The 27544-nt window shown below is 38.7% G+C and overlaps 1 pseudogene; it reads left to right on the forward strand.

Moving 5' to 3' along the window:
* Positions 1 to 24988: 24988 nt before the first annotated feature.
* Positions 24989 to 25720, forward strand: LOC119506298 (annotated as a pseudogene).
* Positions 25721 to 27544: the final 1824 nt, after the last annotated feature.

The raw sequence follows: 27544 nt of genomic DNA on the forward strand, positions 1-27544 counted from the left end.
GATGATGGGCATGACTTTTAGTACTATAATGAGGTATAGGTGACTTGTGCATATCAGGCAGGCCTGTTTTGGTTAGATTCAGCTTCAGTTGTCAAGATAACTTTGGACTTGGGGTGGGTTTGTTCTGAGCTGACCCAAGACCCTTCATTAATAAACATTATGGGCTGTCTTTAGTGATCATAAGACTTTAAAGTAAAAAAACTGGATAAATGGGTACAAGTGAACGTTAATCACAAGGTTTTTACAATCACAAAGGCATAAGATAAAGGCTTTACAATCATTATCAGAGATCAAGGCAGCTGGATTACAGTTCAGATTTCAGATATTTCCCTCTGTCTACTCTAACGTACCAGAAAGTAAAAAGGAGTATCTATATAATGATTCAGTAATCATAATCAGTCTTTAAATTCTAATTTCTTGGTTATAGGAGGACACATTATATTTAGCATTATATAAAAGACAACACTAATGCATTTGAGATAAGATGTCTCCTAAAATAAGCCATACATCAAAACACACAGAACTGAAGATGTGAAAGATTTTCACATTTTGGTTTCAAAGAATGGAGAAGAACCCTTTGACTCTTCTCTCCTTCATTCCACCTTCTTCCCTCTACCTGCAAAAACAAGGGAATTATGGCTATGGTTAACTATTTTGCATGGAGTCACTGCCAGGGTTAAAAGGTTCATCTCCACTCCCTTCATTGTGGTACACTGGCCTGACCCTACATCTCTATAGTGGGAGAAAGTCCAGATATCTCTCTTTGGATGATTCTTTTCTTCTAGATCCACAGAATGCCCATTTTGGCTTAGCCTGTGGAAGCTTTGCAGGGGTGAGCTTTCAAACTGGTTGGGCTTTGTTGAGACAGAACAGCCTTCCCACTTGTTTCTAGTCCATTCAAGCCTGCCTTGCTTGGCTACAGGAGCTCCCCATGGATTCTAGCCCCGCTTGCTTGAATTTTGCTTTGGCATTTGGGGTCAAAGCCCCTCTGCTTTGCCTCTTTGTTTAATATCTCCCTTGGAGACTTTATGAAAGAATTGGTGGTGGACCCAAAGCAAGAATTCAGGTAGTGCTCGGGCCCCTGGCAAAAATGCCATTATAGTATCTCGATATCACCACTTAATTGTACCTAATTATATATTCCAAACACAACATTTGAGAACATTTAGATGTAATATGATTATCTTTAAGCCCCAGAATTAAAGGCCTAAAGAGTGATAAAGGAGAAATCAAAGGCACATTACATTGCTCATGCATTTGAAGAATATAGAACAGTAGTCTGAGCTGGGCCGTCAAGGCCCCTTGTTAAGAACAAAGGAATCTGGTTCAGAGAACCAAACTTGAGTAAAACATTTTAATGGAGCCAACTGTTTACTAATATGATTTGCATTGGAGGAATCTGGCCCTGACTCAAAAAAAATTTTTAAATACAAACTAATCTACTAGGGAGATTCGTTTTCTTAACCCAAAGCCTGAAAATCACTTTTGTGAATTATATCACTGTACAGATCATGAGTGTTCTACATTCCTCTGATTTGTAGAAAGGGTAGAAAAAATCAAATTTTGTCAAATGAAGCAAAGGGGAAAAATAGTCTTTCATTTGAAGGAGACAAAATAACATCTCAGGGACCCAAAGCCTGTTCTGTATTACTAGGCAGTCTCTAATTGTGCTGTCCTTCAAAAATCCAGTTTCACAAATTAAGTCTTAGAAATTCCCACTAATTTAAGTACTTAGCATCTGAGAACGCCCCCTTCTGCACAGGAAGGACTAATGATCAAACAGAAACCTGTGAGATATAAGATTATTAACTGCTCTCCTGTGAGTTCAGTGATTTAAAAGAGATTGTCATTTTTTTTTCTTATTTTAATGACCCTTCCCGCATGCAGCCTCCCTGATTTCCATAAGAACATTTTGTTTATACAGATAATTTTGTTTCCAGCAGGAGCTCTTACATGCTTTAATAACCTTTTCTCATGTATCAACTCAGCCCACTGTGAAACTTGATAGGGTACAGAGGCTAAGAAAAGTTCTCTCAAGTCTGCCAATTGGGATTGCTCTGTTGCCCCTTTCTGGACTTCCAAGTGGGTTGATGTTGGTATATGTGTCTTCTGAGAAGGACTTGACTAAGCTGGGTGGTTACCCCACAGTAGCCCAAGGATGAATACAAACTGTGAGAAATAGAGTGTCAGGGAGGGTCCCATGTGAAGAAGCCAAATCTACCATTCAGTACTATGAAGATTGAAGAAACCTTGGATGGAGATACTTGTGACAGGTCTTGGTTATCGCCATACTTTTTATTTACCCAAGTCTCCATTTAGAAATTTAGAATATCTCCACTGGATGATTCAGGTGAATTAGATGTCATTCTTTTGGTAGCCTAAGACAGAAGCCTTGCTCAAATTGGCTTAGATACAAAAGAAAAATTAACGGATGATGTCACTGGTAAACCCAAAGGGAGCCCTCAGGTTCAGACTGATCCAGGGAATCAAATGATGTCAAGGAACTCTTTCTTTCTCTCATCTCTAGCCTTTTGTTTCCACTATATATTCTCAACCAGGCTTTCTACACATAGAGAGAAATCTTAATTTAGGATCCAAAGAAAGAGAGAGACCTTCTTTCCCTTGGCATGTCTGTATCAACCTCAGGAAGTCCTCTGACCCTGCGATTGACAATCCCAACAGAGCCAAATGGACTGTGTGTGTGGCTGGGTTTCCCAAAGGTGTCAGAGGAAGAGAAATGCAAAACTGCTGGACTTACCCATCTCTGTCTACACACCTCTTTCCTGTAACCTCCTGTACCACAAACCACCTGCACACACACACACACACACAGCATCTTGCTGTAGGTCTGGTGAAAATATTCTGAAAGGGAACCTCATAAGATAAAAATAAAAACAAGTAAATATGGCACAACCAACAAATTATAGTTGTTGAGGATTGCATAGTAACACCACAAGCAATTCTCTAATGCCACTTACAATATTTATTTTATTTCACACATATGATTTTATCTAACAAAACTATATGCCTTTCTTTAAGGATTTGTCACATCGTTGACCATTTAGATAATTCAGTGACTGAAGTTTCACTACAGCCCTGGGGTCCTCCCAGCCTCCAACCCTGCTACCTAAAACCAAACCCTTTGTCCTGGTTATGGTCTCAAAGTGCAAGTCCTCCTTCCAGTACCTGCTCTGTGAGGCTGGAGGCTGGGATTTCTGTCAACCCTTCTTTGCCTGTAGCTCCCTGTTTGGCTTTGCCAGTAGAGGTACTAAAGGGAAACTTCAGAGTGGAGTTGGGTAATGTGACATGCTTCTTCGTGTTTGCTCTTTCTATCTGCATCGACACAGCCATGCTTCTTCACCCTAGCCTGGGCAGCAGTTGCTCTGGTTTTCATCTCCCCAAATCCTGCATCTTCCCAGAACTAGCCTTTTCCCCCTTCCTTATCTGAGAAACCAGTACCGGTTATCTGATGTCCCCTCCTTAGTCATTGGGGTCCAAGGTCCTCAGAGACCCAGTTCTAAGCTTCTAAGTTTTAATAATCCTAACCTCCTGTCTTGGTTCCCCAAACCCTAGGGCTGATAACCTGCATTAGTATCTATGTCAAACCTCACTGTTCTATTTTTGCTTTTTCAGTTCTTATTTGTATTTCTAGACTGGACTCTGACTGAGGCACCCTGTAATCCTTGGCTTTGTAAAGTGGTCCATTCCTCAAATTATCAATGGGAGGTTTACAAATTAGGAGGCTTTGGATAGTAGTAACAGAAAGTGCTGGCTAAAATAGTTTAGCCAAAAGGCAATTTAGTTTTTCCTGTGAAAAGTCCAGAGGTTGATTGTCCAGGTTGGGTCTTTCAATGGCTCAAGGCTGTGATAGCATCACTGATGGAGTATTCTCCATCTTTCCCTTCTACCTCTACAGTGAGTAGGTGATGTCTGCTGTCACAGATGTGGATGGCACACCACTCATATGGAGAAATGAGGATGTACAGTGAAAGAAAAGTGGGACTCTTTCACCAGTGTACTCTTGATTACAGAGTAAAATCTGCTATGTAGCTCACAGATTTCCTCTCTAATGTTATTGACCAGAATTGGGTCAAATACCTAATTTCTCCATGAGCACTTGGTGTTTGTAGCCCCTTATATGAAAGACTGTCACTACCACCTTCCTTCACATGACTAGCCCTTCTTCAATCTGAGCCTCTCTTTTGTCATCTCTGAAGTAGAGATGACAATAAGAATTCTTGCAAGGGTTAGCAAGAACTAAATGAGGTAGGTAGTAAAAGGTCCATAGCATAATGTGCAGCACTTAGTGCACGCGTAAGAAAAACAGATCTGCTCTCCATTTTCCTGCATGCTTGTCCACGAGGACTGTCTACTCTAGGGGAAGCTTCTCTGGTTTGACTGAGTGGTACCAAGGAAGTTAGAACTCAAAACTCCTGCTCTACTTCATGGATGTTGCATTTATGAAGCACCTTGTCTTTATTTGAGCACTGTCACATGCATTATATCCTTTAATCACAAAAACCCTGTGAGGAAGCCATTATCACCCTCTTCAAATGTGGGGATTGAGACACTGTGACAGAAAGAATTGGGATCCCTGTCTCCAAGGAATTTACCAATTTAGATTTTCTTAAGCCCAGAGCTGCAGGAACAATTCCTCCTTTGGGAATGAATCTATATGTCCACAAAGATTTTGCCAGGAACAGTGTAAACACTTATTCTGTGGTAACAGGGCTTCCCCGTCACTTGTCAACCAGTGAATTTTCCTGGATATTTCTGGGAGAAACATTTCTGTACACAGTTGTGGTTACATTAATCTATAGCCTAAGAACATTATATGTCTATCTCTGTATTTTAATTTTGACAGCCAGTTCTCAAGCCTAGTCCATCCTCACCAAGGACTCTATTTGAATCTCTTCTGTTTCTGCTTAATTCAATGGCACAATGGACGTATTAAGGAGAAAATGGAGCTGTTGGACCTAGGGCAATGCATTCTGGGTAATGCAGGTTTGTGTCACGTGATATGGCCCAGGGCAGCCCCTGGGCAGGGGCCTCTCAGCTGGTTTCCGGGGCCATTTGGCCATCTTCTTGCTACAGCATCTCAGGGTGTTGGGAGAATTTCTTCTCTGAAGAATCAGGGATAGCAGCCTTTGCCTTCCTTTATTTTGCCCTATGTGTGATGCATAGATCCCTCCCTGCGTGGGCTGTTTAAAGTGCACAAACATTTTTACCACAGTGTATCAGGATGCAAGGGATATTTGGATCAGATAAGTAAGAGGTAAATTACCAAATTTTTCTTGACTTCGAAGTATCCCTCTGAATCTCTCAGGAGTCCCCTAGGGCATTTGTTTCCTCTCTCCCCTTTCCCATGATATTGTGATACTGTAGTCTTAACTTTTGGGAAATGTTCTGTCTTTTTAACTGAAGTGGGGCCCCTTTCCCTTAATCCTAAAACATTTGCAAAGCAACAGTGTTGTGTAAACGGCATTAGGCCATGAGGAGGAGGGGAGTGAGACTGTGCCTGTACCAGTTAAAGGAAGTGAAACTTCACCGTTCAGGGGAGGCAAAGCTGCGGTTGCACGCATCAGCCAAGCATAACCCTTTTAACAATAACTGCTCCAGGTCCAAGTGAAACTCTTTGTAACCCTTTAATAATCAATAGCTGCTCCAGGTCCAAGTGAAACTCTTTGTAAAATTGTTTTTTTTGTGATCAAGAGCTAACTGCCAACTCTGCTTCTGTTAGAATAGCTTGCTTGCGTTTCTAGGATATGGTTTCTGTCTATATAAGGCAACAGCGCACACAGTTCGGGGCTGCTCACTGAATTCCCTGTGCGGAGGAAGTCAAGCTGAGCAGTCGCCGGCCGGCTAATAAAGGCTCTTTAAATTCTGTTTGGCTGTCTCGTACTTTAACTTGTGGGCACCGTAACATTAACCACGGAGAGTCTATTGAAAAGTGGCAGTTCTCAAGCCACAGGAAAGGTATTAGGTTCTATCACTTAACATCTTGAACAACTGTTTAGATGTAGTTTCTCTCCCTCCCTTCCCCCCTCCCTCCCTCTCTGCTTCCCTCTCCCACCCCCCTCCCCGTGTGTGTGTGTGTGTGTGTGTGTGTGTGTGTGTGTGTGTGTGTGTATGGGGTTGGAGGTAAGCAGTATAATGTCACATTCTTCTGTAGGAAAATTGAGAATTTTTCATTCCCTTGCATTCATTGCAGCAAAACAACAAAAGAAAAGCAAACAAACAAACAAACGAAAAACCTGAAGTCCTTAGAGTGGCCAGAAGCATCCTGGCCATTTTTCTCAGAGCCCCCTGCATGCCTCTCCACTGTTAGTGCTTAAAAGATTGGTGCTCCTAAGAGTCTCCTCCTGAATGCCTCTTTGTTGCTCAGGTGTGGCCCTCTCTCTAGCTAAGCCAACTTGGCAGGTGAAATCACTGCCATTTCCACTATGTGGGATCTGACACCCAGGACAGTAAATCTCCCTGGCAACGTGAAATATGAGTCCTGGGGAGGAATCTAGATCCAGCATCATGGGATGGAGAACATCTTGACCAAAAGGGGGATGTGAAAGGAAATGAAATGAATTTCAGTGGCTGAGAGATTCCAAAAGGAGCCAAGAGCTCACTCTGGTGGGCACTCTTATGCACAATACAGACAACCCTTTTTAAGTTCTAATGAATTGGAATAGCTAGCAGTAAATACCTGAAACTATCGAACTACAACCCAGAACCCATGATTCTTGAAGATGATTGTATAAAAAGGTAGCTTATGAGGGGTGACAATGTGATTGGGAAAGTCATATGGACCATACTCCCCTTTGTGCAGTGTATGGATGGATGAGTAGAAAAATGGGGGCAAAAAAAAAAATCGTATCATTTCATCAATAATTACATCGCTATGCATTGCCAACAAATAAGGTTTTTGAGTTTTAATAAAAGCACAATGGCATTATAATACCTAAAAATTATTATAACAGTTCCTTTATATAATCTGATATGAAAATCATGGTCAATATCATCAACTGTGAGAAAAAATATTTTCTTTTCATTGTAGTAACATGTAATGAATTTTAAATTACCAATTTTAACCACTTTCAACTCTACAATTCAATAGTATTAATTACGATCACAATACATTAATATCATGCTAACATCACCATCATTATTCTCCACAACTTTTTCATCATCTCAAACAGAAACTCTGCACCTATAAAACAATAACTCTCCCCAAAACCTTTTCATGGTAATCTACAATATATTTTCTGTGTCTCATGATTCCTTTATTCTACGTATTTTATGTAAGTGAGAACATGTAATATTCATGATTTGTATCTGCTTTATTACATTTAGCATGATGTCTTCAAAGTTGTGCATGAATCAGATATTCATGTCTTTTTACAATTGAATATTGTTCCAGTTTGTATATATACTGCATTAGGTTTACTCATTTAGTAGACAGCAATTGATTTGCTTCCACTTTTTGCTCTTATGAATAATACTGCTATAAAAGTTGCTGTAAAATATTTTTTCAAAGTCCCTGCTCTCCATTCTTTTGGGTGTGAACAAAGAGATAGGATTGATGGGTCATATGATAATTTTATTTTCAACTTTTTGGGAAACCATCAAACTTATTTGTACAATGTCTTCACCATTTTACAATGCCACCAGCAATATATAAAGGCATTTATTTCTTTGAATACTCAGCACTAATTCTCTTTATTTTTTATGTAATAGCCATCCTTGGGTGTGAGGTAGTATCTCATTGTTGTTTTGACTTGCATATTCCTGATGACTAATTATGTTGAGCATCTTTTCATGGGCTATTGACCATTTACATACATTCTTTGGAGAAATGTATATTCAAGTCACTTGACAATTTTTAAACTGAGTTTTTGCCTTTTTATACTTGAGTTGTTGCAGTATTTTATAAATTCTGGATATGAAACCCTCTTCCAATATATGGCCAGCAAGTATTTTCTCCCATTATGTTACTTCATCTTTTCATATTCTTGATAGTGTCTTTTGATGTACAGAACTTTTAATTTTGATGAAGACCATTTTATCTATTTTTTATTGCTTGTACTTTGTGTATATACTGCATTTGGTTTACTCATTTAGTAGATAGCAATTGATTTGCTTCCAGTTTTTATTCTTGTGAATAATGCTGCTATAAAAGTTGCTGTAAAATATTTTATATCTGATAAATCAATATAAAATACAAGGTTATAAATGTCCCTCCATATGTTTTCTTCTAGGAGTTTTATGGATTTAGCTCTATGTCTAGGTTCTTGTTCCATTTGGAGATAATCTCTATGTATTTTGAGGTAGTTGTCTAACTTCACCAGGATATCCAATTTCTCTAACACTATTTTTTGCTGAAAAGGTTGATCCTTACTCAATTAATGTACTTGGCACCCTTTTCAAAAAAGAGTTGGCCAAAGATGTACTGGTTTATTTATGAACAATCAATTATATCGGTTGTTTTATATGTCTAGCTTTATGCCAGTAACACAATCTGTTAATTTCTGTGTCTGTGTAGTGTGTGATATACAGGTGTTCTTCCTTTGCAATATTGATTTGGCTATTCGGGGCTCACTGCAATTACTCATGAAGTTGAGGATCAGCTTTTACATTTCTGTAAAAAGGCTGCCAGAATTTTGATGGGTATTGTGTTCAATCAGTAGATTTCTTTTGTGACTTACACTGTCTTCATATCCATGAACATGGGATGTGTTGCCATTTATATAGGTCTGATTTAAATTCTTTCAGCAATATTTTACTTTTCAGAGTAAAAACTCTTTGTTTCCTTGAAGATTTACTCTTTTTAGAAGCTATTAGGAATGGAATATTTTTTGTTTGTTTGTTTATTTGTTTCCATTTCAGAATATTCTGATGAAGCTTATTGAAAAACAACTGATTTTTGTGTGATGCTCTAATAGCTTACAACTTTGCTGAATATGTTTGCTAGTTCTAGTAGATTTCTTATGGTTTCTGTGGGATTTTCTATATGACTCATTATATTTGTAAACAGAGAGAATTAAATTCTACTTTTCCAGTTTGTATGTCTTTTATTTCTTCTTTCAAGCCTAGTTGCTCTGGCAAGGATTTTGGGTAAAATGTTGAATAGCAATGGTGAAAGCATGCATCTTCATCTTCTTCCTGCCTTCCATGGAAAGAAGTTCAATATGTCAACATGGGCTATAAAGTTAACTTTGAATTTTCATGCATGCCCTTTAACATATTGAAGAAACTACCTTCTGTTCCTATTTTCATGAGTGATTTTATTATGAAAATATGCTGGATTTTGTCGAATCCTTTCTGCATTTATTGTGATGATCATGTGATGTTTTCCTTCATTTTGTTAATATGACATATTACATTGATTGTTTTTCTTAGTTTGAAATACATGTTACATTCCTGCAATGAAAAAAAAAAAAAGATTGCTGCTAATCTCTGTATACAGTTGGAAGGGGTCAGAGAGGGCAGGAAGTAGAGGAGGTCCAAGTTGGTGAAAAGCTTCCCCTTCAGACTACAGGAAGCTTCTTGAATGCTGTGTGGGACTTCTGTCTGGAACCTGTGAGTCTGGTTATCAGGAAGGAAGTTATTGACAAGTGAGGCTCAACCTTGTCTGGTGGGTGGTAATTCGTATTTTTCTTGTATGGCATGGTGAGGTTATCAGGTGAGCATATCAGGCCTTCCTCTCATTTGATAAAAATGCAAACAGTGTCCCTGGAGAAGCCAACTAAACAAGGGCTGTCATAGCATTTTGAGAACTGTGGAGACAAAACAACAAATAAAAACAAATCATTTCTTTTCACAGGACTGTAAGTGAAAACTGCTGGAGCAGGAAACAGTCTGATTAGGAACAAAGGTTTTCTTCAGTGTCATTTCCTGGTCTCAACCTTGATACTAACCCAGAGATCTTGGGTAGATCACTTCACCTCTTAGGGATTAATGTTCTCTTTTGTGGCATTAGAGGATTAAATGCAAGGACATCTTGCTGAGAGTGTTGGGGCAAGCTAATGGCAATTAGAGGGGAAGTGTGAAGATGGGGTGGGGTGTTCATTAGCAACTTTTCGTGTTTTGTTTTGCAAGCTGGAGGATCTTTTCTACTTTAAGGCTTGATGTATTCCTCTATGTATGTATCTCTGTGTTGCATTTTAACCACAGAATAGTCATTCTAAGGAAGCAGTAGACTTTGGTATTCTGGTTTTATACAAATCATTTGTCAAGGATCTGAAATGAATTATTCTTTTTACAAAAAAAAAAAAAATATCATTATTGGAGAAAGGTCAAGCCTCAAAATTCTTTCAGTTCTCCTACCAAGGAAGAGACCCTTTGGTGTTAAACATGAAGTCAAACTTTTTATACTGCAACATAGGTAACAAGTGCCAAAAAATTAATCTAATATTTTCTCAGACTCAACAAACATGACTCTCTGCACATAAAACAAACCCTGATGCTCAACTGATTGCAACGGTAAATGATCCCAGGTCTGAAATCTATAAGCTTTCATTTATCCCTCATCTTTCCCTGCCACCATCTCCTCCAACCTCCAACAAATGAATTCAGACAACTTGCTACTAAATTATGATGACATTAACCATGTTGATTTTGAAGAGTTAGAAATTAAATTTTGAAATGTTTTGCCTAAATGCATGATGCAATAGGAAAAGCCACACTCTGGCCTAGTATAATCCAAATAGATTTACAATTAATGAAATAGATGAAACCATCTTTTCATGAGTCTTTACCTAAAGCAAATAATATATTGCCTAGAAACCTCATAAATTAAATGTATGTCCTTGTTCAAGAATAGTTCATTCAGGGATAGAGTTTAGGAATAATCCCCAAGATCAAAAATACTTTACCTCCCAAATTTTGCTCTGATGCGCAGTGCTCCTATGAACACTCTTGCTTGTGTCTTCCAGTGCATGTATGCAAGAATTTGTCTGGTATTGTACAACTGACTTTTAAAATATAACCTTAAAACTGTAAACAAGCAGGAAATTATAAATTAACCTTAAAATATAACCTAGAGCAGCTTTTAAATGTAATTTTAAAACGGGAAGTAGGCAGGGGGTGAAAATCTTGTCTCACAAAAGAGCAAGACATGAAGTCTGCAATAGTATGTAAGTGTAAAGTTTGCACCTTTCACAGATGTCACCTGGTTCCTAAAGGAAATGGGAAACGGCTAGATTGCTGGGGTTCTCCAAACCTCTGTTACATGTTAACTAAAATGATTAACTCTCTTTGTCTGTGATGGGTTTAGCCAATTAAAGATTTCCCCAAACCTCCCAGATATAGATAAGCCTTTTGTCTGTCACTCTTGTTGCATGTTAATTATTAATTAAATGATTAACTCTCTTTGTCTCCAATGAGTGTAAAAACTAATTGAAGAAACACTTTGGGGAGGCTGATTTGGGAAAGTTTCCTCTGTCCTCCGGTAGGTGTAAATAAACCCTCTTTTCCTCTTCAGCCTGGTTTTGGTGTGACTTCTTTTGGCTGCACTGAGCAACGAGCCCATTATTTGGGAAGTGCCCCTTCTACAGTATATGGGCTTAGGAGAGGAATTGCTGGGACTTGGTATATGTATTTGTTCAGTCTTTCAAGATAACATCTAATTGTTATCCAAAGTGTATGTATTAATTTTCACTACATCTAACAGTTCACATTGCTGTAAATCCTCGCTGATACTTGATATTGTTGGACCTGTTAATCTTTGCCAAATATCTATCTACATCTTGAAGCAATAACAGAGTGAAAAACGCTAAGTCACAAGAGATGGCATATTGTACACTATTTGTATAAAGCTCATAAACAAGCAAAAATGAAACAATATAGTGTCAAGGGGTACATACATAATATTTAAGTGAATGGTAAATCTAAAGCTCAATCATGGTTTACTTTGGGGAGTGGAGGGAAGAAAGGGGGTAGGAAAAGGCATGAAGAAGCACATGACTATTTAATGTTCTAACTTTACTCTTATCCTTTATAACATACAGATATGCTACATATATTCTCTTGTGGGTAATGACTATTTAATAATAACTTAAAACTAGGTATACTAGATACACAAATGGCCAGAAACTAGATACACAAATGGGCAGAAAACACATGAAAAGATGCTCAACATCATTATTAGCCATTAGAGAAATGCAAATCAAAACCACGAGATACCATTTCATACACATTAGAATGGCTGCTATTAAAAACATACACACACACTGAAAATTGCAAGTGTTGGAGAGGATATGGAGAAACAGGACCACTCATTCATTACTGGTGGCATTATAAAATGGTGCAACCACTGTGGAAGACAGTTTGGCATTTCCTCAGAAAGTCAAGTTTAGAAGCACCATATTGTTAGGTTCAGAGCCGTTCAAGAATCCACACAAACGCAGTGAGTCATGGTTTAAGTAGAGAATTTAAGGTTTATTAGAGGAAGAAAGCAGAAGAAAGCAGGTGAGAGCCATCAGAAAAGAAAGAAAGGAAAAATGGCTCCAGCCCTCTATCTGAGAGCAGCATTTTTAAAGGAGAAACCCACGTGGGGAGGGAAGGGTGTTGGGGGAGAAGGGTGCCTGCTGAGTGCATCCTGTGCCTCGATTGGGTGGGTGTCTGTCAACGTCTAGGCTGATAGGTTGTTAGGATTCTAGCCCATTGTTCTTCTCAGAAAAGCAGCTACGTTATCTATCTAGGGAGAGCAGGCCTTTTCAGTTGTTTGTCCCACAGAAATATCTGATCTTGCTTTTACCCGCCTTTTGGGGTTGGGGCACCACTGTGGCGGGGACAGCCTTAAACAGCGTTCATTCTTTAGTTTATGGGGCGCCTGTTTTCTGTGAGATAACCTGCAGGGCCTCTGGGTTAGAAACTCCTTCTACATGTTAGTTCCTTTCTTTCTGGGATCTAACACATATGACCTGGCAATCCCAATACTAGGCATATACCTAAAAGAATTGAAAGCAGGGACTCAAACAGATATTTGTACACCAATGTTCATAGTATCTTTATTCACAATAGCCAAAAGACATAAGCAACCCAAGTGTCCATCAACAAGGAAGAGATAAACAAAATGTGGTATATACACACAATGGAATATTATTCAACCGTAAAAGAAGTGAAGTTCTGATACATGCGACAAAACATAATTGAATGTTGAGTGAAATAAGCCAGACACGAAAGGACAGCTATTATATGATCTCCCTGATGTGAAATAATTAGAATAAAAAAACTTATAGAATCAGAATCTAGAATATAATTTACCAGGGGATGGGGTGGGGATAGGGAATGGGAAGTTAAGGCTTCAAATGTATAGGCTTCCCTTTTGGAATTATGGAAGTGTTTTGGTAATTGATGGTGGTGATGGTAGCATAATATTGTAAATGCAATTAAAAACACTGAAATATAAATCTGAATATGATTAAAAGGGGCAATGTTAGCTTGTATATATGGTAACAATAAAAAAAATAAAAAAAAAATCCATGGAACTACACTGCACAGTGTATCCTAAGTTAAACCATGGACTTTAATTAATAGTACAATTGTAAAAATGTGCTTTATCAATTGTAACAAATGTTCCACACCAATGGAAGATGTTGGTGGTGCTGTGGTGTGTGGGAATCCTGTATTTTAAGCACGATTGCTCTGTAAACCCCCCGACTTTAGTAATAAAGAAAAAAATATAAAGGTAATAAATACTCAAAACTCATCACCTTCATAATTATTTTGCTATACTTCTATCTATGCTCTTGAGGTTATGTATGTCCATTGTTTCTGCATATATGATGTCGCATGACTACATTTCTTCCCGATTCTGCCTTGGGTGGCATCACATTGTTAGTCTGAAATCAGCCATGGAGAAAGTATTTACACCACAGAAATTGGCAATTCTACAAATCAGGACTTGATTTATTATATTCTTAATTGTATAGACCAGGAGTTAGCAAATTCTTCTATAAAGGTCTAAATAGAAAATATTTTAGGATTTGCTGGAGCACATGCAGTATCTGTCTCTCCTCCATCTCCCTCTTTTCCTTCTCTGTCTCTATCTCCGTCACCTCCTTTTCCTCCACCTCCTTGTTCTCCTCCTCCTCCTTATAATTCTTTAGAAACGGAAAAATCCATTCTTAATTCATGAGCTTTACAAAAATAGGAGCCTAGAGAGTGTCAATTTCTGACCCTGCTATAGACCTAGGAAAGTGATAAAGAAAATGTTAATAATGCAGATTTAACTTTAAAGTTTGTCGTGTATATATGCATTCTTTACATTGCGAACAGCAGGTAAACAATTGAGGAACTATTCTTCCAATATTTGACAACTGTTACCTGATTCACCAAAGAAATTGTACATAACCTTGGCAAATGAGAGAAGTTTTGATATATGTTTTCATTATTTGACTTTCTTCTTCCTCATTAACATAAATGAAAAAAATCAACCAACATTCATGCAGAAACTACACCTGGAAATCTGGTTGTTAACATTTTTCAGCATACCATGGGATCACACCAATTATAATTGTATAGATGGAAGTGCTTGGTCATCTGATTGAGATGCCATATTACACTTAAATTGCAACTTCTTCCCCTCTCTCTCACACACACACAAATACACATGCACTCCAATCATATTGTTGGCACACATTTTTCTGCCTCTTGTCCAACCTTCCAATTTTTCATTTAATGCTGCTTTTAAATTATCATCATCATTTTACTTCTGACTCCCAGCAAAGATCATATTGCAGTCATTCCCTCTGTGCCTACAAAAATGGATTGATGTAGAGATTACATAAGATAACACAAGTAAAGCGCTTAGAATAGTGCCTGGCATATAGTAAGCACTCAATAATGATTAGCCTTAATAACCATTATTAATAGTAGTGGTATTAATATTATCCTCATTATCCTAATATCATGGTAGCTTCAAATTCCAGTACAGTTTGTGGCCTGCAGCAGAGACCCTACAAGTGTTAAATTCATGAACATGACCTCTTTTAAGATGTGGAATACACCATTCAGAAAAATCAAACTATTTAATCTGCTCATAATAGCTCTAGGACATGATGATGGATGATATGGTGATACTAAGATGGTAAGACATAAACATAATGCTTCTCTTTAAGAGTTGACAATATAAATGGGGAAACTAGTGACCCTAAACAGAAGACAGAAAGTGCCAATACAATGGAGCAGCCTCAAAGAGCCAGGAGGTGAGAGAGCAGCCATTTAGTGTAATAATCAGGGAGAACTTCCTGGGTGAGGTGGCTCATGAGATGAATGGTTTCAGATGGGCAAAATTTCCTTTGCAGAGGGAAAAGAGATCCTAGGCCACCTAATGCCACAAATTCATGAGATACTTTAAAAAGAATCTCTCTCTCTCTCGATATATATATATATATATATATATATATATATATATGTATATGTATATATGTATCTTCTTTCTTTGAAATCTCAGTCATTCAGCTTTGTATATCTAGAAAAGTATCTCACATCTAGAATGATAAAAGCAACCTCTGCTGTATCTGCTGTATGAATAGCTCTGCATCCTTGGAGACACTGGCAGCCTCCATACCTAAAGGAATTTCCAAACTCGCAACAACTATAAGCAGTATCCCCACATCCTATAAAGTGCTGCAGCCAGCCACTCTGGGAATTTCCACATTAGCATAATGTCCTCAGTCTCTGATGGGGATGTCTCCTGTGAGTGGCTCTGACATCCATCTTAACAGTACTCTTCCATAAAATGGTTTTCTGGTGAGCCAAAGCCCCTTCAAAATGAGCTCAACCAGCTAACCAGGCCTTTCCTCTCTGTCTCCTGTAATGTTTCTGATCTACGAGGTATTGCATGGCTCTCATCACATGCTCAGAGTCTGAGGTGGAAGACAAAAGAGTGGTCCTGGAATATTTGTTGGCCTGCCAAGAAGGCCTACATGTCCTGCCAGCTAGGTTTTTAGTACTGGAAAGTAGAGCTGGTACCAGGCAGTATCTTTCTTTCTCCTTACCTCATAGGATTTCTGAGGGGTAATTAATCTCACCCATCTCCACTCTGAGTTCTAAGCCCTTTGAGAAATCGACACCTGAGTTAGGGATCAAAATACCTATATCACCACTGGCAAAGTGGTAGAAGAATGTGATGTGACTGGGGACCTAGGGGGCATCCTCCTCCTTCCTCCCTGGGTCTAAACCTTGGGATCCACCTGGAGAAAGTGAGTCTGCCTAGGGGAACTCCTCTAGCGAGCCACATGGATGGACATGACCTGACTCACACCCTGCTGCGTTCAGAGCCCGAAGGAGAGGCGCAGAGGCAAAGCCCTGGGCACAGAGTGACTTTCAATGGTTACCCTGCTCAGGAGAGAATGGCAGATCAACAATGTCAGACTCTGATCAACTCACCGAGCAGATTAATCACTCCTCTTCACAGAGAGAACAAGTGAGAGGTAGAAAGGAGAGATGTATCCCACTCCTCCTCCATTCCAAATACTTCTGAGAAGGGGGCATTCCTGTTTTGGAGGCAAGAACTTGGGCAGAAGTAAGAAAAAAAAAATAGCTCCTCCAAATCATACATAGAGAGGAATGCTTCACTCCCTAAATCAGTTGCTAAATAATCTCACACAACTGTGTGACCAGCTGTTGAATGGCCCAGGAGGAAGCCCTGTCTTTTTTTTTTCTTCTTGTTTTCTTTTCTTTCCTTTTTCATTTTTATTTTCCTATCAACAAATATTTATTGCATGTTTAATATTCTGGTAGTGGTGGGGGGTGGGGTGGATGGTGATGATGAACAAGACAGACATAAACCTTACTTCCAAAGAGTTGACATTCCAGTGTGCAAGACCATTAAAAAATAAGTACGGGAGATGGTGTCATCAACATGGCAACATAAGACATCCCCTGTAAAAGCCTCCCCAGACATTTAGTGAATAAAAGGACAAATTCCACTTGCTTAGAACTCTGGAGGATAGTAGAGACTGGAGGAGGACTCCACAAATGCTGAATCAAAAAAATATAAAGATATCAAGTAGGAGAATTCTGTCCCGGGAGCTGGTCAGTTCCCATTCCCCTCCCTCTCACAGTAAGAACTGTTATGCCCTCACTCAATCAAGTTTCATTAGGCTGGAAACCTAAAGGCAAAACAGACTTTTTTGAAGTGGGACCCATCTTTCTGATGGGTCAGGATACCCTGATGGGGAAGAAACCAGAGACATAAAAACCCCACAGAAAAAAGAGGGATGGAGCAGTTAAACTGAACTGTTGTAAGGGTCCCAGAATTGAAAAATTTAAGGAAAACAGGACACTGAATGAGGGAGAAAATTTAAACAAATCATGGGAGCTGTGGAAAAAAATCTGCACAAACCAAACGATACAGAATAAGATTCCCAGAGAAGGAACAGAGGAAAAGAAGTTTTCTCTTGGAGGTGAAACAATTGCACAAAAAGTGCATTCTTAAAAAGTGCACTGCATATCTAGGACAAGAATCAGGTGAAGAAGAGCTGAGAAAATCTTAACAGTTAAATATGGGCTATTCTAAAGTTTGAGAATAAGTTATACCAAACATCAAAGAAGAGCCTTAACACAAAGCCAATCAACAATAAAACCCTAGACAAGAGAGAGATATGGACCTTCAGAGATAATTCATCAAGATAATCAGATGCTTAGACATTAGCAAAAATTTATAAGCCATACTAAGAAACAGGCAGCTATAGCTCAGCCAAGGTTACAAATTAAAACTTCATAGAAGACCAGAAGTTGGAACAACTAATCAAAGATATTTTTTAAAATATCCTAAATAAATTCAAGAAGATGAAGGAAAATATGCATAAAGAGATGAAGGATATTAAGACAATGTGTTAGCATAAACAAGAATTTGAAAGTATAAAAGGAAACAAAAAATTATAACGATGAAAGGCACAATAATAGAGAATAAAAATACACTAGTGGCATACAACAGCAGATTGGAACAGGCAGAAGAAAACTCAGTGAACTAGACAACAGGACAATGGAAATCATACAGTCAGAATAGCAGAAAAATAAAATGGAAAAAATTGAGCAGTCTCAGAGATTTAAGTAACAGTATGAAGCCCACAAACTTACATGTCATATATGTCCCAGAAGGAGAAGAGAAGGGAAACGGGTGCACAAAGAATATTTGAGGAAATAATGGCCCCAAATGTCCCAATTCTTAAGAAAGATATAAGTATACATATCCAAGAAACTCAACATATTCCAAATAGAATAAATCTTAATAGACTATGATGGTTGAAGCTGTATGTACCCCAGAAAATCAAGTTCTTAAAGCTAATCCATTCCTGTGGGTGTAGACCTATTGTGGGTGGGACCTTTTGATTAGGTTATTTCAGTTGAGGCATGCCCCAATTGGGTCTTAATCCTCTTATGGGAGTCCTTTATAAGAGGATGACACAGAGAGAAACACACAGAAGCTGACAGAAGGCCACAGCCACAGAAAGAAAGCCACAGAGAGAGCAGCCAGAAGCTGAAAGCAACAAAGCCCAGGAGAGATGGAAAGACCGGTGCCTTGCCAAGGATTGCTAGTAGCTGGTAATTGGAGAAAACATTGCCTGTTGATGCCTTGATTTGGACATTTTCACAGCCTCAGAGAGTAAGCTTGAAATACATAAACCCCCAGTGTTAAAGCCAAGCGATTTCTGGTATATTGCATTTCATCAGCTTTAGCAAACTAAAACATAGACCTACTCCAAGACACAAAGTAATCAGAATATCGACTGTTAAAGAGAGAATCTTGAAAGTCTCAAGAGAAGAGCAATTCACTACATACAAGGAATTCTCAGTAAGATTAAGTGCTGATTTCTCATTAGAAACCATGGAGGTGAGAAGGTAGTGGTGTGATGTATTTGAAGTACTGAAAGAGAAAAACTGCCAGCCCCAAATTCTTTATCTGGTGAAAGTGTCCTTGAAAAATGAGGGAGAGTTTAAAATATTCACAGATAAATAGAAACAGAGAGAGTTAGTCAACAAAAGACTTGCCCTACAAGCATTACTAAAGAGAGCTGTGCAGGTTGAAAGGAAAAGACAGAGAGATTGGCTTGGAGTAGTATGAAGAAATGAATATCACCAGTAGGAGTAAATAAAATGATAAATGCAAAACCCAATAGTATTGTATCCTCAATATACAATTCTATTCTTTAATTCATATAACAATTAGATACAATTGAACAAGAAAAAGGCAAATTTCCTGATAACAGATGTACAAAATACAGTGTAAAGTAGGACAAAACAGCATAAAGAGGGGAAACAGATATGGGAGCAGAGAACTGTATGCTGTATGAAGCTAAGTTGGTGTTCTGGTTTGCTAATGCTGCCATTATGCAAAATACTAGAAATGGATTGACTTTTAAAAAGGAGGTTTATCTGGCTACAGATTTACAGTTCTGTGGCCATGAAAGTGTCCAAACTAAGGCATCAACAAGAGGATACCTTCTCCAAAATGTTTCTGGGTTTCTCTTAGTTTAGTATCTCCAGATATCCTTCTGTCTGAATCTCCAGCCGTCTCTAAGCATCAGCAAGCATCTCTGTCAGCGCCCAAGAATCTTTCCAAAAGTCTCTCTCAGCTGCTCTGAACTCCTTCTGTCTGTGAGCTCTCTTATTGGACTCCAGTGATTTAATTAAGACCTACCCTGAATGGGCAGGGTCAACATCTCCATGGAAATAATTTAAATCGAAGATCTCACCCACAGTTGATTGAGTCACCTCTCCATGGAAACACTCAATCAAAAGTTTCTACCCAACAAGATTGGGTTAAAAAGTCATGACTTTTGTGGGGGCCATAATATATCCAGCCCCTGGACCCCAAAACAGACATGTTCTTTCCATATACAAAATACATTAATTCCATCACAATGTCAAAAAAGCCTCAATCATTTCAGTAATTATAGATAAGTACAAGGGTTATCAAAAACAGTTACAGGCCTGGTCTGTCCTAAGACAAAATTCCCCTTTAACTGTGGACCTGTGAAACTTAGAACAAGTTATCTGCTGCCAATATGCATAGGAAGGGCAGTCATAAAATAAACATTCCCATTGCCATAGAGAGAAACTGAAAGGAAAACAGGGGTCACAGGACCAAAACAGTTTCCAGAACCTGCAGGGCATACTTCATTACATTTCAAAGTCTGAGAGTCATTTATAGAATAAAATTTTTTCCTTGGGGCTTGAGAGAACAGGAGTCCAACCCTTTCCAAAGGCTTATGCCACAGCCCTTTACTCTCCAAATGCCAGAGTGAGTGCTCCAACATATCCACACACTGGGGAGACCACCTTCTTCTTGGCCCCACTCTCCTCAAACGTGGGGTGACACCTATACTCTCTTCCATCTCTGGGGCATACACTTAACCCCTTCAGAACAGTGGAGTGGTAGCCAGGCTCTCCCCAATCCCTGGGGAATGTGCTCCACCCTCTCTGAGGCCTGGGATGGCAGCACTCTTCCTGAGCATTGAGGTGGAAGGCCTGCCCTTTGCCTCGAGGGAAATATCACCCTTTCCGCGTGCACAGGTTGCTCTGCACTCCTTGCCCAAGATTTCTTGGCTTCAGACCTTGGCTTCCATGGTTCTGCCTTCTCTGAAGAAATTTTTTCTTCAGTCTATCCCTTTAAGTCAAGACTGGCAGTAGTTCCATCCATACAGATCTCGCAAAAAAATTTGCTGGCTTGGCATGCAGCATTCAGGGGTCAAGACCATCAGACAATAGGACTTTCCACAGATCCTTTTTGGATAACTGCATCTCCAACCCTGGCTGTACTGAAATGGCTGGCTGCTTCCATGTTTTGTTAAATCGTCATGTGGGGCCGTAGTCTCTGGGATTTCACTTTATGGGAGCCCAGAGTTTTCCAGACCATCAATTTCTGATTTCTTTGAACCCAAGAGTTCAGTTCTCAGCTTATCTCTTTCCTCTCACATTTTACTATAAGCATTTACTATAAGCTGCAAGAAGCTAGATTGCATTTTCTACATTTATTTTCAAAATCTCTTCAACATTCTGTTCAAGGCCCCATCAGAAGTATCTTTAGAGTCCATTTTTCTACCAATAGTCTTTTCAAAGTAGTCTAGGCCTTTTCTATCAAGCTCCTCACAATTCTTCCCGCATATTCCCCTTATCCATTTAAATAGCTGTTCCAACATGTTTGGTATTTGCAAACTCAGCAACACTCCACTTCTCTGGTACCAAAATCTGTTCCAGTTTGCTAATGCTGCCATTATGCAAAATACCAGAAATGTATTTGCTTTTATAAAGGGGGTTTATTTGGCTACAAATTTACCGTTCTACAGCCATAAGTTTCCACCCAAGAAGATTGGATTAAAAGATCATGACTTTTGTGGGGGCCATAATATATCCAAACCAGCAGTCGGTATCTTTCAAATTAGTATATTTTAGATATAGGTTGTGTAATATAAACCCTAGGGTAAACACAAAGAAAATATTTTAAAAATACACAGAAACAGAAATGAGAAAGGGATCAGTCAGATACATCACAAAAGATCAACAATACAGAAAAGGAGGTTATAATAAAGAAAAAGAGAACGAGGAAAAATATATGAACTATAAAAACCAAAAGAATAATGACTGAATAAGTACGGCTTTTACAGTAATAACACCAAATGCTAATGGACTAAACTCCCAATCAAAAGACAGAGGTTGGCAGAATGGGAAATAAAAAACAGCCTGATCCAAGTATATGCTGTTTACAAGAAACTCACCTTAGACCCTGTTCCATTTTGCTAATGCTACTGTTATGCAAAATACCAGAAATGGATTGGCTTTTATAAAGGGGATTTATTTGATTACACAGTTACAGTCTTAAGGTCATAAAGTGTCCAAGGTAAGGCATCAACAATTGGGTATCTTCGCTGAAGTATGGCCAATGCTGTCTGGAAAACCTGTTAGGTCCGAAGGCATGTAGCTGGTGTCCGCTTGCTCCTAGGTTGCATTTTAAAATGGCGTTCTCCAAAATGTTGCTCTTGGGGCATTTTGTCCTCTTTTAGCTGCAGCTCCTCTTCAAAATGTCACTCACAGTTGCTCTGAGGTCCTTCTGACTGTGAATTCCTTTATACGACTCCAGTGATCCAATTACCCCATCTGAATGGGCGGGGTAACATCTCCATGGAAATCATCCAATCAAACATTTCACACACAGTTGATTGAGTCACATCTACATGGAAACAATCAAAGAATTCCAATCTAAGCAACACTAATATGTCTGCTCCCACAAGATTGCATTAAAGAATATGGCTTTTTCTGTGGGACATAATATATACAAACCAGCACAGACCCAAAGACACAAATAGATTGAAAGTGAAAGAATGGAAAAAGATACTCCATGCAAATAGTAACCAAAAAAGAGCTAGCATAGCTATACTAATATCAGACAAAACAGACTTTCAGTCAAATGCTGTTATAAAAGAAGGACACTATGTATTAATAAAAGGGATGATCCACCAAGAAGAAATAAAATCATAAGTATTTATGCACCTGCTCTAGTTTGCTAATGCTGCCAGAATGCAACACACCAGAAATGGATTGGCTTTTATAAAAGGGTCTTTATTTGGTTACACAGTTACAGTCTTAAGGCCATGAAGTGTCCAAGGTAACACATCAGCAATCGAGTACCTTCGCTGGAAGATGGCCAGTGGTGCCTGGAAAACCTCTATTAGCTGGGAAGGCGTGTGGTTGGCATCTGCTCCAAAGTTCTGGGTTCAAAATGGCTTTCTCCCAGGACGTTCCTCTCTAGGCAGCTGCAGTTCTTCAAAAATGTCACTCTCAGTTGCTCTTGTGGCATTTGTCCTTTCTTACCTTCTCCAGAGCAAAAGTCTGCTTTCAACAGCCATCTTCAAACTGTCTCTCATCTGCAGCTTCTCTCTTAGCTTCTGTGCATTCTTCAAAGTGTGCCTCTTGGCTGTAGCAAGCTTGCTCCTTCTCTCTGAGCTTATATAGTGCTGAATGGGTGGGGCCACACCTCCATGGAAATTATCCAATTAGAGTCATCACCCACAGTTGGGTGGGGCAGATCTCCATGGAAACACTCAAAGGATTCCAATCTAATCAGCACTAAAACATCTGCCCCACAAGTTTGCATCAAAGAACATGGCTTTTTCTGGGGGACACAATACATTCAAACTGGCACAGCACCTAACCGTGGTGCCCCAAAATATATGAGGCAAACACTGGCAGCACTGAAGGGAGAAATAAATACCTCTACAGTAATAGTTGGAGACTTCAATATACCACTTTTATCAGTAGATAGGACATCTGGATGGAAGATCAATAAGGAAACAGAGAATTTGAATAATATGATAATTGAACTTGATTAACAGACATATATAGAACATCACATCCCAAAACAACAGGATATACATTTTTCTTAAATGCACATGGATCATTCTCCAGGATAGACCACATGTTATGTAAAAAAACAAGTCTCAATAAATTTAGAAAGATTGAAATCACACAAAGTATCTTCTCTGAGCATGATGGAATGAGACTGGAAATCAATACCAGGTGGAGAACTGGAAAATCTACAAATACATGGAAATAAAATAACATTCTCTTAAGTAGTCAGTGGGTCAAAGAAGAAATTGCAAAAGAAATCAGTAAATATCTCGAGATGAATGAAAATGGGAACAACATATAAAAACTTATTGGATGCAGAGCAGGTAGTGCAGAGAGGGAAATTTATAGCCCTAAATACTTACATTAAAAAAGAAGAAAGAGTAAAAGCAAAGACCTAACTACACACCTGGAGGAGCTAGAAACAGAACAGCAAACTAATCCCAAAGCAAGCAGAAGGAAAGAAATAAAAATTAGAGCAGAAATAAGTAAAATTGAGGAAAAAAACAATGGAATTAACAAAACCAAAAGTTGGTTCTTTGAAAAGATCGATAAAATTGACAAACCCTTAGCTAGACTAACAAAGGAAAAAAGAGAGAAGATACAAATAAATCAGAAAATGAGAGGGGGAACATTACTACTGATTCCACAGACATAAAAATTTTCATAAGAGGATACTATGAACAACTGTATGCCAACAAATTAGACAACCTAGATGAAATGGAAAAATTTCTAGAAACACACACCAACAATCTACACTGACCCTAGAAGAAAAAAAAGACCTTAACATACCAATTACAAGCAAAGAGACTGAAACAGTCATCAGAATCCTCCCACCAAAAAAGCCAGGACCAAATGCCTTCACAGGTGAATTTTAGCAAGCATTCCAAAAAGGATTAATACCAATCCTGCTCAAACCCTTCCAAAAAACTGAAGAGGAGGGAACACTTCCTAACTCATTTTGAGGCCAATATTACCCAAATACCAAAGTCAGGTATAGATACTACAAGAAAAGGAAATTACAGACAAATTTCTCTTATGAATATAGATGCAAAAATCCTCAACAAAATACTTGCAAATCAAATTCAACTGTACTTCAAAAGAATTATACACCATGACCAGGTGGGTTTTATCCCAGATAGCCACGGTGTTTCAACACAAGAAAATCAATTAATGTAATACATCACATAAACAAAACGAAGTGAAAAAACTACGTGATCATCTCAACTGATGCAGAAAATGCATTTGACAAAATTCAGCAAAAAACCGCTTAGAAAAATAGGAATAGAAGGAAACTTCCTCAACATGATAAAGGGCATATATGAAAAATCCACAGCTAACATAAAAAATAATGGTGAAAGATTGAAAGCTTATCCCCTAAGAGGTGGAACAAGACAAGAATGCCCACTATTAACCACTGTTATTCAACATTGCACTGTAAGTTCTAGCCAGAGCAAGTAGGCAATAAAAAGAAATAATGCATCCACTATTTGCAGATGACATGATCCTATATATAGAAAATCCCAGAAGATCTACAGCAAAGCTAACAGAGCTAATAAAGGAACTGAACAAAATGGAGCAGTACGAGATCATTACATAAAAGTGAGTAGTGCTTTTCCTTTCTGTGTCGCCTGTCAGCAAGATGGCGTTGCAAATTTCCAAGGAGAGGAAGTTCGTTGCTGATGGCATTTTCAAAGCTGAACTGCATGAGTTTCTCATTCGGAAGCTAGCTGAAGATGGCTACTCTGGACTTGAGGTTCAAGTTACACCAACCAGGACATAAATCATCATTCTGGCCACCAGGAACGCAGAATGTTCGCGGTGAGAAAGGCTGTCAGATCCAAGAATTGACTGCTGTACTTCTGAAGTGATTTGGCTTCCCTGAGGGCAGTGTAGAGCTTTATGCTGAAAACGTGGCTACAAGAGGTCCCTGTGCCATTGCCCAGGCAAAGTCTTGCGTTACAGACTCCTAGGAGGGCCTGCTGTGCAGAGGGTTTGCTATGGTGTGCTGCAGTTCATCATGGAGAGTGGAGCTAAGGGCTGCGAGATTGTAGTGTCTGGGAGACTCCAAGGATAGAGGACTAAATCCATGAAGTTTGTGGATGGCCTAATGATCCACAGTGGGGACCACGTTAACTACTATGTAGATACCGCCATTCACCATGTACTGCTCAAACAATGTGAGGTGGGCATCAAAGTGAAGATCATGCTGCCCTGGGACCCAAGTGGTAAGACTGGTCTGAAGAAGCCACTGTCTGACCATGTGAGCATTGTGGAACCTAAAGATGAGATCCTGTCCACCACTCCCATCTCAAAGAAGAAGGGTAGGAAACCAGAGCCACCTGCCATGCTCCAGCCAGTCCCTACTTCATAAAAGGGTTTCCTTGGCAATTGGCTCTGGAGCCTGGATGTTGCTTTATAAAGACCTTTAATAAAACTTTTTAAAAAGGTACATGGCCCAATTTGACTATATGTTCAGTATTCAGACTCTGAGGGTCATGTTGGTTCATGGGAGCACTGATGCTTGTCTTTTCTTCCTTGGTGCTTAGGATTGCCTGGCTTAAGATGTTTCTGTGCTTTCTCTAAAGCTTCTTGGTTTGTAGAGCTAACTAGAGAAAAAACTGGGGCAATTAACCTGGTGATGATGAAGTCTGATTGCCAGCAGGGCAGCATCTTGATTAACTGACCTGTAGTTCAGGGTTATAGGATCAGAAATGGGATGTACATATATTATTATTTTATAAGTGGAATAATAATATTTGCTCATTTTTGTCTGGCTCATTTCATGCAACATGAAGCCTTCAAGGTTCCATCTGTGATGTAGCATGTACCAGAACTTCATTTCTTTTTACAGCTGAGTGATGTTCCATTCTTTGTGTGTACCACATTTTGTTTGTCCATTCATCTGTTGGTGGACTTGGGTTGTTTCCACCTTATGAGTATTGTGAAAATGCTATGAATATTGGTGCACAAGTAAGATATTTTTAGGATGACTTTTCTTGATGAATAAGGAAATAATGTACTGCATGTAGAAAATAAATACTGGCCATTGTATTTTGGGTAATATCATGTTCTAGGTGTACATTACATATATTCTCATGTAATCCTCAACATCTCTAAAGTGTAAAGGGAATTTGCTTAGGTCACTGAAGTATAAAAAGCATTTTAAAAGTATAAAGAGCATTTAAATTGTCTACAAAAAACTGTCAGTAATGTTTCTATACACTAGTAATGAGTAAGCTGAGGAAGAAATCAAGAAAATCTCCATTTGTAGTAGAAACAAAAGAATCAAATATCTAGGAATAAATCTAACCAATGATATAAAGGACTTGTGCATAGAAAACTACAGTACATTGCTAAAAAAAGAAATCAAAGAAGACCTAAATAATTGGAAGGATATCCTGTGTTCATAGATTGGAAGACTAAATATCGTTAAGATGTCAATTCTACCCAAAATGATTTACAGATTCAACACAATCACAGTTAAAATTCTAGCAGTCTGCTTTGCAGAAATGGAAAATCCAATTATCAAATTTATTTGGAAGGGTAAGGGGCCTTGAATAGTCAAACCATCTTGAAAAAGAAGAATGAAGTTGGAGGACTCACACTTCTTGACTAAAAAGCATATTTCAAATCTACAGTGGTTAAAAAAGCAGGGTACTGGCACAAAAATAGATACATTGACCAATGGAATTGAATTCAAAGCTTAGAAATAGACCTTACACCTATGGGCAATTGATTTTGGACAAGCTGCCAAGTCCGCACATTTGGGAAAGAATAGTCTCTTCAACAAATGGTACTACGAGAACTGGATATCCATATGCAAATAATGAAGGAGTTTCCCTATCTCACACCATATACAGAAATTAACTCAAAATAGATTGAAGACCTAAATATAAGAGCCAGGACTATAAAACTCCTAGAGGAAAATGTAGGGATGCATCATCAGGAGCTTGTGTTAGGCAATGGTTTCTTATACTTCACAATGAAAGCACAAGCAATTGGGGGGGAGGAATAGATAAATGAGACTGCCTCAAAATAAAAAAAAAAAATTCTGTGCATCAAAGGACTTTGTCATGAAAGTGAAAAAACAATTTATTCAATGGGAGAAAATATTTGGAAACCACATTTCTGATAAGGGTTTAATATCCAGAATATATAAAGAAATCCTACAACTCAACAATAAAAAGACAAACAA

This window comes from Choloepus didactylus, chromosome 11, assembly GCF_015220235.1.
Source record: "Choloepus didactylus isolate mChoDid1 chromosome 11, mChoDid1.pri, whole genome shotgun sequence".
In the NCBI taxonomy this organism is placed as follows: domain Eukaryota; kingdom Metazoa; phylum Chordata; class Mammalia; order Pilosa; family Megalonychidae; genus Choloepus; species Choloepus didactylus.